This window comes from Etheostoma spectabile, unplaced genomic scaffold (assembly GCF_008692095.1).
Source record: "Etheostoma spectabile isolate EspeVRDwgs_2016 unplaced genomic scaffold, UIUC_Espe_1.0 scaffold00000980, whole genome shotgun sequence".
NCBI classification, from domain to species: Eukaryota; Metazoa; Chordata; class Actinopteri; order Perciformes; family Percidae; genus Etheostoma; species Etheostoma spectabile.
Window position 1 is genome coordinate 42,501 of NW_022602672.1, and position 13,943 is coordinate 56,443.

At 39.0% G+C, this 13,943-nt stretch overlaps 3 non-coding genes across 3 annotated transcripts; all 3 read left to right on the forward strand.

The window, feature by feature from the left end:
• Positions 1-976: 976 nt before the first annotated feature.
• On the forward strand, positions 977-1,049 carry trnav-uac (transfer RNA valine (anticodon UAC)). The gene has a single exon. It is a non-coding gene; the product is annotated as a tRNA-Val (tRNA).
• Positions 1,050-5,921: 4,872 nt separating this feature from the next.
• On the forward strand, positions 5,922-5,994 carry trnaa-agc (transfer RNA alanine (anticodon AGC)). Its single transcript has one exon. It is a non-coding gene; the product is annotated as a tRNA-Ala (tRNA).
• A 3,490-nt stretch (positions 5,995-9,484) lies between these two features.
• trnaq-cug (transfer RNA glutamine (anticodon CUG)) lies at positions 9,485-9,556 on the forward strand. The gene has a single exon. It is a non-coding gene; the product is annotated as a tRNA-Gln (tRNA).
• Positions 9,557-13,943: the final 4,387 nt, after the last annotated feature.

Genomic DNA, 13,943 nt, shown 5'->3' on the forward strand with positions numbered 1-13,943 from the left:
ATCGTAAAACACACTTCATTAAAAGTGGACAGAAACTAAATAAATCTACCAAAAGCCGTCTTGGTTCATCTTTCCACTGTTCCAACAATCACCACTCTGGTCTGGTTGGAATAAACTCTTAATTCACCCATTTACATGTGGAGATTTGCTGCTCTATACACGCTAAAAGTAGTGATTATTTACATGGAGTCTGGTGGAGATATGCTGCTCTATACACGCTAAAAGTAGTGATTATTTACATGGAGTCTAGTGGAGTTATGCTGCTCTATACACGCTAAAAGTAGTGATTATTTACATGGAGTCTGGTGGAAATATGCTGCTTTATGCACGCTAAAAGTAGTGATTATTTACATGGAGTCTTATGGAGATATGCTGCTTTATACACGCTAAAAGTATTGATTATTTACATGGAGTCTGGTGGAGATATGCTGCTCTATAAATGCTAATAGTGATTATTTACATGGAGTCTGGTGGAGATATGCTGCTCTATACATGCTAAAAGTAGTTATTATTTACATGGAGTCTGGTGGAGATATGCTGCTCTATACATGCTAAAAGTAGTGATTATTTACATGGAGTCTGGTGGAGATATGCTGCTCTATACATGCTAAAAGTAGTGATTATTTACATGGAGTCTGGTGGAGATATGCTGCTCTATACATACTAAAAGTAGTGATAATTTACATGGAGTCTGTAGTAGTTGTCACATCTGCTTTACATGCAGAAGGTCCTTGGTTCAATCCCCAGTGGAACCAGACTTAATGTTTAAAAGAAGAACTATTTTGTGTTACCACCTGGCAGGTGTCTCTTTAAAAGGGAGTGACTGACACTAAACAATAAAAAAAAAACTACTCTAAAGACATATTGTCTATCTGAAAGACTTCTTTTGCATCTTGTTTCACTTTCAGAACCTGACCTCCATCTATTTTTATTTACAGTATGAATCCATTTATGTTAAAGACTACATGGGTACAGAGGTTCCATAGTGTAGTAGTTATCACGTCTGCTGTACATGCAGAAGGTCCTGGGTTCAATCCCCTGTGGAACCAGAGTGTTGTCTTATTATGGATCCTGTCAACCTGTGAAGTCTATCACTGTAAAAATTCTTCTAAGAAACTGCTATTATAATGTTTGTTGTAAATTAACTTTCAATAATAACAACATAATGCATGTAGTCTGACACTCACAGGGGCATTTGAGTATTTCTGTTTTGCAGTAGCCTAGTGAAGTAAAGAATCGTGCTCTACTTCTGAAAAACTAACCGGAGGAGCGAGTGCCAGTGTTGTCTCTGTCTAACATATTTCTAACATTTCATATTTCATACCACGCCATGAATCGCTCAGTTCTCACTTCCCGTACTAAAGTAGAAGTACAGATACTTAAACTAAGTATCTGGTAAAAGTAGAAGTACTGATTTAACTTCTTTACTCAAGTAAAAGTAACAAAGTACAGGCTTGGAAATTTACATAAAGTATAAAAGTAAAAGTAGCAAACTACTTGAAAAAGGTTGACTTGACTACACCAGTATTCATCTTCTAATCTCAACTGCTTTACTTCATTTCTATCCTGAAAAATACAAGTCAGCAGCTCCATCTTCTGGCGAGTCAGCAGAGAGTGATAACTGGGGCAGTTGAAGTTTGCAGATAATGTAGCTGAACAAAAAAAACAATAAAAAGAGACAATATTACATTATGAATAGGTCTGTTTATCATCATATGCCACTTTACCACACATCTCTAGGCTATGTAACAATAAATAAATGACAATTCTGATGATTTTCTAATAAAACTGATTAAAAATTGCAATCCATTACTCTTAACATAATTTGTTAAACTTGATCTTTTTCTGTCCTACGATTACATGTTTCTCTGGAAATGTGGCTTCAATGATCTGATAGTAGATAATCCTGTCTTTTTAAATAATCTATTATTTTTGCTTTTTGCAACAGGACTTCATAGTGCTTTAAATAATTATGTCATAAAGACATTATACTGTATGTTAACCAGGGATCACATATGAATGACACTAAATTGAAATGATTACAACAACTAAAGGGCCCTAGATCTTTTTGTACTGACAGTTTTATGTGAAACACAACTACAGTTCACAGCTGATGTTATTCTACACTTGATGGGCAAGTGTTTATCTTTAAACTGACTAAGTGCATTGAACAAATTAACGACTGGATGTGCCAGAACTTTCTGAAATTAAATGAAGGAAAAACTGAGCTGGCTGTTTTTGGAGCAAAAGAGGAACGATTAAAAGTCTGCACTCAGCTTCAAACAACAATGTTAAAAACAACAGACAAAGCCAGAAATGTTGGTGTAGTCATGGACTCTGACCTGAATCTTAACAGCCACATTAAGACAATAACAAAGTCAGCCTACTATCACCTTAAGAATATATCAAGGGTTAAAGGACTTATGTGTCAACAGGATTTGGAAAAACTTGTCAATGCTTTCATCTTCAGTAGACTTGACTACTGTAACGGGGTCTTTACAGGTCTCGCTAAAAAAATCAATCAGACAGCTGCAGCTGATTCAGAACGCTGCTGCTCGAGTCCTCACTAAGACCAAGAGACTGGATCACATCACTCCAGTCCTCACTAAGACCAAGAGACTGGATCACATCACTCCAGTCCTCATTAAGACCAAGAGACTGGATCACATCCCTCCAGTTCTGAAGTCTTTACACTGGCTTCCTGTACATTAAAAGAATTGATTTCAAAGTACTTTAGCTAGTTTATAAATCACTAAACGGTTTAGGGCCACAATACATTTCTGATCTGCTACTACACTATGACCCCCCCAGACCTCTCAGGTCATCTGGGACAGGTCTACTTTCTGTCCCCAGAGTCAGAACTAAACAGGGGGAAGCATTTTAAGCTTCTTGCGTATTTCATTAGCATTGTGTTGGGGCGATGGGGGCAGGTGGGGCTTGAAAATTCCCCCTTCCCCCGATTTTACTTTCACTTTTTACTGACAAAAAGGTTTTTTTATTGGTAAAAATATTTTGTATCAAATGTTTCCTGTTGTCAAATTATATCGGAAAGCTCAATCGGGCCGTGACCATAGCCTTTCAAGTCAGTGACAAATCCAAGCTGCATTTCCTTTTTATCAAAATTCAAGTTTCAATGTTGGTAAAATGTTTTGCTTCAAAAGTAGTCTTTAGTCCAATTTAATCAGAAAGCTCTGGCAGTGGAGCCATAAAAACACCATGCCAAACAAACTACTTAACAATTACCTTTTGCGTCACTGACTGATCACATTTACTTGATGGAAAATTGCTAATAGGATGTTTTTTATATGGCTGAGCCAGCACAATTGTAGTACAGCATGTTGGCAATTTTTCATATCCTGCTTCAACTGCACGCTACAGAAACAACTGGGAAAAAATATAAGGAACAAACAAGCAGGACATGGCTCTCCTTGTTCATTGGTCTAGGTTTATGATTCTCGCTTAGGGTGCAATAGGTCCTGGATGAGACTACTTTATATAGAAGTGGAGGCATGGTTATTATTGAATAATCTTGTTTATTTATTGAATGTGATGGAAAAGAGAGTGTCACATGTGACGCAAATTCATCAAAATACTACTATCACTTCTTAGCTTTCCAGCCGCTGCATTTATCAATACGATCATTCTTACGCTCTGATTGGTGTGATACGAACGTTTCAGGAATCTCACGTAAATCCTGTCGTAAAAGGATTTCTGTGCTCATATCTACCCCACCTCTTTTTTTGTTTCTTGTTATGTCTCGGCAAGAAGTATTATGCTTTTGGGTCGTCTGTCCATCTCTACATCAGAATCAGAAATTCTTTATTGATTCCTGAAGGGAAACTCTGGAAAAAACTTCTTCTTCGAGCCAGATTTGAACCAGCGACCTAAGGATTTCAGCTTTATACCTCAACAGTTAGCTTGTACTCATGCACTTCCCATTCTTGTGAATGTGGAAACACAGGACCCCCCTGGAGGGAATTTCTGAATCATCAGCGGCTGTAGCTCAGTGATAGAGTGCACTTTCAGTCTCAATGCCCAGATGTGTCGCAAGATTTGAAGTGAACATTGTATTGCACAGTGATGGTGGTATAGTGGTGAGCATAGCTGCCTTCCAAGCAGTTGACCTGGGTTTGATTCCCAGCCATTGCAGCAGCTTTCTTTGAGTTGTGTTAATTGCTTTTTTTTAGAAGAAGTCAACAGAAAGGTTACTTGCCCAACCTTGTTTGATAAAATCTCTTTGAGCTGCATTATTATAGCCAAATTGATAACGACAATTACTTTGATCAATATGGAGATCACGATTAATTATCACAATTATTTGTTGATTTTGTACTCCAAAGTGCTGGAAAGGAAGGTTTCACCAATCGTTGAACCTCAGGTTTACAAGGAACAATCTCAGGAAGGTGATTGATGGATGATTCTAGTTACTTCACCAAGTTCAGCCCAAATGACACTACAAGTAAGAGACCACATTTGTTGGCTTCCAGCTATGTAATATATGTAAATGGCAGCGGTAGGATTTGAACCCACGCCTCCAGAGAGACTGGAGCCTTGACCACTCGGCCAAACTACCTGCAAGGAGTAATTCTCCACATCGTGACAAACACAGGGACCGTAACTAATGGTATGCTTGTTTCTGTTATTGGAAAAAAAACCTTTGCAAGGAAAAAGCCAATACTTTATTAAAAATGTTATCACACTTTGACATTTTTCTCTGGCATTGATTATTAGAAAATTGGTAATAGCATTAAGTGAGTATGTTTCGGTGTTTTTGAATGTGGGCTGAGCATTTACCATTTACCTGATCTAAACTTGTGAACATCTTCTTTTGCATAGTCACTGTAAAGAGCCATTACCGATAATAGTTAAAGCAGATAGAAACCTAAAGAACACTCAAAAGCTTCAAGATAAAACTTACTTAAATTACAGATCAGGGTATGACTTTTATGATTTTTTTATCATACTAAACTATGACTGTCATGATTTTTTGTCATACTATATTATGACTTTTATGATTTTTTTTACATACTTTACTGTGACTTTTTTCAACATACTACAACTTTTTTTGAAAAGGGGAATTAAGTCAAATGGTAGAGCACGTGCTTAGCATGTGAGAGGTAGCGGGATCAATGCCCGCATTCTCCAGAAGACTTTAGATTCTTCTTGCTTTACAACATGAACTATAAATTTGGACTTGTTACGACATAATTTTAGGAATATTTAGACATACTATACTATGACTTTTTATGACATTTTATGAATATTTTGTCATACTATGCTATGACTTCTATGAATTTTTGACATAATATGCTGTGACTTTTTATGATTTTTTACGAAATTTCGACATACTATACTATAACTTTTTATGAATTTTTATGAATTTTTGACATACTATACTGTGGCTTTTTTTGAGAAGGGGAATTAGCTAAAATGGTAGAGCGCTTGCTTAGCATGTGAGAGGTAGCGGGATCGATGCCCGCATTCTCCAGAGGATTTTGGATTCTTCTTGCTTTACAACAAGAACTATAAATTTAGACTTGTTACAACATACTACTCTATGACTTTTTATGTAAATGTAAATGTAAATGTGCTGTATTTATATAGCGCTTTTCCAGTCTTAACAACTGCTCAAAGCGCTTTTACATCTACAGGAAACATTCACCATTCACACACATTCATACACTGAGGCCGGGGCTGCCGTACAAGGTGCCACCTGCTCATCAGATAAACATTCATACACATTCACACTCCGATGCGATTTCGACATACTATACTATGACTTTTTATGACATTTTATGAATATTTTGTCATATTATACTATGACTTTTTATGAATATTTCGACATCCTATACTATGAATTTTTTCAACATACTATGCTATGAATTTTTTTGACATACACTTTTTGGACTTTTATAGAAAAGGGGGAATTAGCTCAAATGGTAGAGCGCTTGCTTAGCATGCGAGAGGTAGCGGGATCAATGCCCGCATTCTCCAGAGGACTTTAGCTTCTTCTTGTTTTACAACAAGAACTATAAATCTGGACTTGTTACGACCTACTACACTACGACTTTTTAGGAATATTTCGACATACTATGCTATGACTTTTATGACTTTATGAATTTTTATGCATTTTTATAAATATTTCAACATACTACAGTATGACTTTTTAATGTTTTTTTCGTCATACTAAACAATGACGTTTAGGAATATTTTGACATACTATGACATTTTACAACTTTTAGATTTTTTTGACATACTATGACTGTTTATGACTTTCTTATGAATTTTTTATATAGAATCAAGTAAAGAATCAAGAACTTTATTTGCCATTCATGTTTTCACACATAGGAACTCTTGTGCGGTTATTACTCAGAAAGTCAAGTCAAGTTTAAAAAGACACACAAAGCATTTACATTATAAATGAATAACATTGCACAAAACCATTAAAAAGTACAAATAAAAGTAAAGAAAATTGCATTCCTAAACTTGCCAAAAATATAATTGCATATTGCCATTTGCCCCTAAAGACAGCCCCTTAAAAATATCAAAATGCACAATTATTATTAAATAAATAAAGAAGATGCACAAGTATATTGCACATATGTGTTAAATTACTCAGACCCTAAGCAGTATAGTTAATTTAGTTTTGGCCAAAAGTCTCACTGCGGCTGGAAAGAAGCTCTTGTAGAACCGTGTTCTCTTTGTGATAATGCTGTCCGCACGCTTGTGCCTGAGAGGACTTGCTTCCTGCTTCTTACAGTGCAGACGCTTTGCTGCTTGCTCCTGCCTCTGCTTGCATATTTTTGCTGATAATCTTGCTTTTCCTCTGAGAGAAACTATGAGCAGCGGCTCTTGGATACTTATAAATAACTGGACTATACATTTTTTGTAGACACAGTAGGCTATTGCCATATTTTAACATTTTCCTGCGTGAGTGTGGCCTACCAATAGCTCAAGCCTGTCCTACAGTGACTGTAGCTAAAGCTAATTAGCAGCAAGATGCCTCCTTTCTCCGTGGAAGACTACTACAAACTCCTTCAGAAGATTGCACTTCTGGAAACCAAGGTTCACCGACTAGAAGTGAATGTGGAAGTGAACGGATCTTCTGGAAATGACACCACTTTACCATGGACCCATAACAATGGACAAAAGCATGCTAACACACGGCTAATTAGCACCAACAAAGCTACAAAGAAACAGGAGGGCTGTAGAACGGGTAACAAATCAACAAGTGGCAGTCCTCCCTGGAACTCTTGTGCTGTGAAACCTAAGAGTAAATCATTTTCCTGGGAAATGGGAGGACGACTAACAGGCAGGGCACAGCGCCCTGAGATTTGTGATATGACCGGCTGGCCTGCACTATCATCTGGGCAGAGCGCCTCTTCAACCCCTGTACCTAGTAGGACACAGCCGTGGACAGCTGCAAAAGGGAAAATAAGCAACAAAATGCCCCCCCAACAACCTGGTGTACAACTGGATAACAGATTTGCTCCTCTGCTGCAAAACGCTGGACAGTCATCTGATGACCGGGACTGCGTCTCATCACCACACAGCAGGGTAAGGACTGAGAGCAATTCAAAAAGTAAAAAGCTAACAACTGGGCCTCAAACCCTGATTGTGGGTGACTCTGCTGTAAAAGATTTAAAAAACAGTAAAAACACCAAAATACTCTGTTTTCCCAAAGACATGGTGTCTGACTTTACCCAAAAAATCCCAGCTATCATAGCAGAACACCCAACTGTGAAGAACATTATTCTGCATATAGGGTCAAATGATGTTGTAAAGCAACAGTCTGAATTGCAGAAACTGGACTTTAAGCAACTGCTGGACACCGTCAGCTCTCTAAACGCAGATGTGTTTATCAGTGGCCCTATACCGTCAGTCAGAAGAGGAGATGAGAGATTCAGCCGACTGTTGGCACTAAACAAATGGCTTTCAACTGAATGTACCGTCCACTCTCTGCAGTTCATTGACAATTTTAACATTTTCTGGGAGCGCAGACATCTTTTTAAAGCAGATAGACTTTCCCTTAACAACCCAGGAGTAAAGCTGTTCACCTCTAATCTGCTTTACTTTTTGCGCTACACATCTGCTCCCTCTGCCAAGGTCACAAAACAAGAGGAAGACATAAAGTGTGGTAGTGATCCACCACAGCCCCCACCTGAGGAAAGATTTGACCCTGGGACACCACAGAGCAGAGATACAAAACATTCTGTAGCATTTTAATTTTGGTTGATTACAGATAGAGAAGTGTCCATTCCAGCAGCGGGGGCAGATGTCTCTTTTGGTGGAGCACAGGTCTGCACGTGTCCTTTCTGCTGGACAATACAATGCTCACTGCAAATCTTGTAACACAGTATCTATGAAGTAACACAATATTGTTCATGAAAGCTCATCTGCAATTTGGAATACTGGGATGAGTCATTGGTTTGCTACCACTCTTAAAAACACTTCCCGTTGTGGGCAGAATTCAATTCCTGCGCTGGGAGACCCCAATGGATTTCTAGTCCATCGCCTTAACCACTCGGCCACGACAACACTATATGCAGTGCTATACCTGTTTGCACAAATGTTCATAAACTTTTCAAGTGGTTAGTATTAGTTACCAGACACGGAAAAGGGCAAAGTGCAAATCTCAGTGTACTGCCTGTGTCTGTGGATCCTTATGGAGGCAGCTTGATTGATTGATATGCTCCAATATTTGTACCATAACAGAGATCTAATATTTTATCAAACTGGGTTGGACAAGTAACCTTTTTGGTTACTTCTTGACAAATAAAGCAAGCAAAATCACTCACAAATAACTACCAAAATGGCTGGGAATCAAACCCAGCTGAACTGCGTGGAAGGCAGCTATGCTCACCACTATACCACCATCGCTGGACAGTAGCCCATATATTTGGGCTGACAGTTGAGAAACCTTCACTTGTTAACTATGACGTGGATGACTGAGAACCTACTACATCATGACATGTTTAATTTACTATATTATAATTTTTGAGAGAGGTCCTACTAATCACCTGTTTGATCAGTCAGGATGGCTGAGGGGTCCAAGGCGCTGCGTTCAGGTCGCAGTCTCCCCTGGAGGCGTGGGTTCAAATCCCATTTCTGACATCTTGTGTTTTCATCTGGAACAAATGTCAGAGATGTGAAATTGGTAATAACGAACTTAGGAGTTCTTTGTAATTAAGAGCACATGAATGTGTTTTGTGAGCATCATTATTGTCAACAGATGTAAAGTTACCATGTGTTTGCACACAGTAGACATATCTACTGCTGTATTCACTGTCTGTGGCAAGTCCTTTAAAACCTGTTCTTGACTTGCTTTTCCCCACATCCTCTGAATGCTTAGCTAACTAAAGGACTTAAGTTGGCCAGTAATTGTTGGTTTTTAATCTTCGTTGTGATTGTTGTGTGCCTTTAATATCACACATGTGGATATTATGAAAGAAAGGGCCAAGCAAACCCTTGCAATACTTTGACAGGTTCCATGGTGTAATGGTTAGCACTCTGGACTCTGAATCCAGTGATTTGAGTTCAAATCTCAGTGGAACCTGTTTTTAAGCCACAGCACAGGTGAAAAAGATCAAACTTTCAACTTTCCACATCTAGTTTAAAGTAAGGTTACAGGTTTAATGTCCTTTACCATTTAGACTGAAAACAGTATGTTGGTGGGGACATGTTGAGGAGTTACCTGGTTGTTAATGTAATTGAAGGAGCCCCAAATTTGACAGTATTGACTGGAAGGGATAGGCTTTGAGTTACATGGGGGATACACACTTTGCATTCAGTCTCGTAATCACCATAAAAATAAGGTATCACTGAAATCTGAACTTGTGTTGCTGCAGTCAGAGTAGACAGTGCTCATCCTGAATGGGCCAGTATAGTGCATCAGAACTGCTTGTTGAATGGTCTATTAGCTTTGGAACCCCCCTTTCCCCACAGCTTTCAATTGTCAGAAATGGGTGGGGGAGTGGACACTGTGTCCAACCCTTTCTGTGTAAAAAATGTACGCCCATATATTTGGGCTGACAGTTGAGAAACCTTCCCTTGTTAACTATGACATGGATGACTGAGAACCTACTATATCATAACATGTTTTATTTACTGTATTATAATGTTTGAGACAGGTCCTAATGCCAAACTATTGTATCAGTCAGGATGGCCGAGCGGTCTAAGGCGCTGCGTTCAGGTCGCAATCTCCACTGGAGGCGTGGGTTCAAATCCCACTTATGACAACTAGCATTTTCAACTGGAACTAATGTCTGAGACATCATACTGGGACTAAAGAATTTAGCAGTTTGTATTTGTATTTGTCAGTACAAAAGGCTTGGCCAAACAGCAAGCCCAACAAAAGTCTTAGCTAAAGTCATTGTAGGACAGGCTTGAGCTATTGGTAGGCCCAACTCACACAGAAAAATTTAAAAGTATGTAGTCCAGTGATTTATAAGTATCCAAGAGCCGCTTCTTATTGTTTCTCTCAGAGGAAAAGCAAGAATATCAGCAAAAATTTGCAAGCAGAGGCAGGAGCAAGCAGCAAAGTTTCTGCACTGTAAGAAGCAGGAAGCAAGTCAATATTCAATTGGATTATTAATGCCAGACACGGGCAAAGGGCAAATCGTAGTGTGCTGACTGTGTCTGTGGATTCTCTTGGAGGGAGCTTAATTGATTGATATGCTGCCTTGTTTGTACAATAACAGAGATCTAATGTTTTATCAAATTGGGTTGGGCAAGTAACCTTTTGGCTGACTTCTTGACGAATAAAGCAAGTAACATCACTCAAGAAAGCTGCAATTGCTGGAAATCCAACCCAGGGCAACTGCTTAGAAGGCAGCTATGCTCACCACTATACCACCATCGCTGGACATTACAACGTTCACTGCAAGTTTTGTAACACATCTGATGAACTCACTACCAAGACAACCCCACAGAGAAGCACTTATGAACACAATAATCATCAGTGTTTCCATTTGAGATGAACTGAATGTGATTACAATGACATCTTTGTAACACATCTGGGCATTTAGACTGAAAATAAATGTTATGAGATACATTGGTGCAGACAGATGGCTTCCAGTACCTATGAGATAATACAATATTGTTCATGAAGGCACAACTGGGATTTAGTATAATGTGATGTGTCATTGGTTTTCTACCATCTTCTGTGTTGTGATATAGATGCAGTGGAAGTGGTTCCTTTCACAGATTTGCCATCTTAAATACAGAATGCAGCCATTTCCACTCAACTCCACCTTCTTTTTGATCACGTTTCAGTGGTCTTGTCTATTGTAAGTAATGAATGGCTTCATGAATAGACAACCATCATCCCAATGTATGCCATTAACAGTCTATGAGTGGTCAATTAGAGTCCAATGACTTTCTTTGGGGCAACTCCTTTTTCCTCCAGATAGAGATCATTCAGCAATAGAAAGTACCAGTTAGTGCTGAATATTTATTCCAAAACCCCCATTCTTTTATTTATTTAGCCAGCAGTGGACAACTGCTGAAATGTACTTGCTCTGCATGTGTTAGTGTCTGATGATGAACTCACAACCAAGACAACCCCAAAGAGAAGCACTTATGAACACAATAATCATCAGTGTCTCCATTTGAGATGACCTGAATGTGATTACAATGACATCCATCTTCAGTTAGTCTGTAGCATTGTCATGTTCAACTACCCCAACAAGTAGCACTTACTGAATTCAACAGTCAAGTCAAAGCTAATGTCAGAGTTAATAAAGTATTTCTGATTCTGAAGATAGATAAGATTGCTGCCAGCAAAAGTACCCAAACAGAAGTAACCTTCTGTCTCCGACCCCCTGGTGTCTTAGACTAGACTCAGAGAATAGAAAGTTGATTAACTGGATTTTTGTCAGAACATCTGGGGGCTGGGCAGGCCATTGCAGCAGAAACAGGGCAATCAAAGCTATTGTAGAACTGGTTGAGTTGGTTTGCCCCCCCCCCCCCCCCCAGGAAGACCAGGACTAGGTGGACACCAACACCAAGCACATTATCAGACCCTGTGGATGTGAGGAAAGCATCTGAATATCTCTGCCTGCTTTGATTTGTACTCAACAGAATCCAGAGTTAGTCCAGCTGCCACAGTGGAGATCTTCTGGATTTCAGTACAATAGAAGAATGGAGAAGGACCAGGACCCGGAGCAGTGGACCAACCAGGTCCCCAGAGGACCAGCAGTAGGCCCGGCCTATGGTACCAGCCATGTTCAGGTCAGTGTTCAGGACACAACAACCAGTCTAAACTAGGAGGCCTATTCACAAGACCTAGATAGTGGATTAGGCCGGGGTTTTCCAGGGTTTCTGGATGTGTAAACCAGGCTAACAGCTAGCCTGCTCCTGACCAGGCTAACAGCCTTTGTTCACTCAGCGGTGCTTTTACCTTCTTATTGTTATTATTAGCCTGAATTAATATACAACGAGAGCATTCTGCTGTTCAGTTAAGTCCTGATATTGTTTTAACATTGTGCTCATTATTTAAATAAATATTCATGTGACAGTCATCTATGAAGACTAATAAACTGACGGTCATATTGTTGTTAGAAGTCTGGTGAATAGAGTATGACAGTTGTTGAGATCATTAGCAAAGGATGATACAGTGCTAAATGAGTCAGTATTGAAGGATAATATATAACGTCCTCTACACGTGTTTCTATAACGGTTCTAACAGCGGCAGACTGGCCAGAGACCAGCACATCTCTTTACATCATTTATTTCTTTTTGGATTCATGAGAATAACAGTATATCACTTTTCCACACAGTGTACGTTCTGTCCAATAAACCGGGACTATAATTTGGGATGATTCTACAATTATACTGTCCAATCCTCCTTATTTATAGTCTTAGTTCACTGGACCAGTAACTATGTAGCGGAGACTACTGTACACTCATGAAACAATAGGATGAGGACAACTCAAGGGTTTTTGTTTATGTTATTATATCACAGTGGCGGCTGGTGAAAAATATTCTCGGTGGGGCAGTTTGTGCTCGGGGGGGGGGGTCTGGGGTTCCTTTTTGAATTTTGTAAATGTGATTTCCCGCATTCTGGTGCATTTTAGGGTGACCAGCTGGAAGATCCCACATTCACAATTATCAATTCATGTTTTGGTAAATTGTAATGTTTCACACATATCAACTCATATTTGTTATTAGTTATTTCATGTAGGCCAATAAAGTAAAAACGAGACATTATAAGCTGTTGATGCAGTTTTAAAACAGGTAGTTAGTCCTACACTTTGACTAGGCGACATAGGCTCTGATTTATTCACTTAATGATCATAAATGCATATTGTGTTGAGATATTTCTTTTGTTGTAGACATGATTATAGAATATCAGCAGGTAAAGTTTATTTGGCCACAATGCAAAAGAAGCTGTGTGCAATCAATTGAGGAAGTGGTTTAATGGGAGGCCACTGATGCATAGAAGGTTATGGTTGCTAGAAGTCCCCCCCCCCCCCCTCCCTGTGAGGTTATGGTAAATGTTTGAGGAGAGAAGTGGGCGTGGTGCCATACAGAATGTTAAAGTTGAAGTGTACCATGATGATTGAGTGGTAATGTGTGAGAGGTTTAACGGCAGGAAATAGTCCAGTAGGGATGAGTGTTTAGGTGCTTGGTCAAAAAGGTCATGACAAGGAGGGAGGGGTTTCTGTCACCCCCCATTCACAGAATGATCAGACTTCTGCCATCCTGGGGTGAGGGGAGAGGACAATTCAAAGGTTTTTATATATATTATTACATTTTGCTGTTTTTTAAACTGATGAATACTCTATTACAGTCATGTATACAGTGGACATTTAGTGGATCAATTTCATTATTTTTATAGTTTCTAGATTTCAGAGTCCAAGAGAGAGACAGAGTTAGAGGGAGATATGTAGGCTGTGTATCATATTCTACAATTGTAGATAAGTGTTTTTATTTTATCTTAA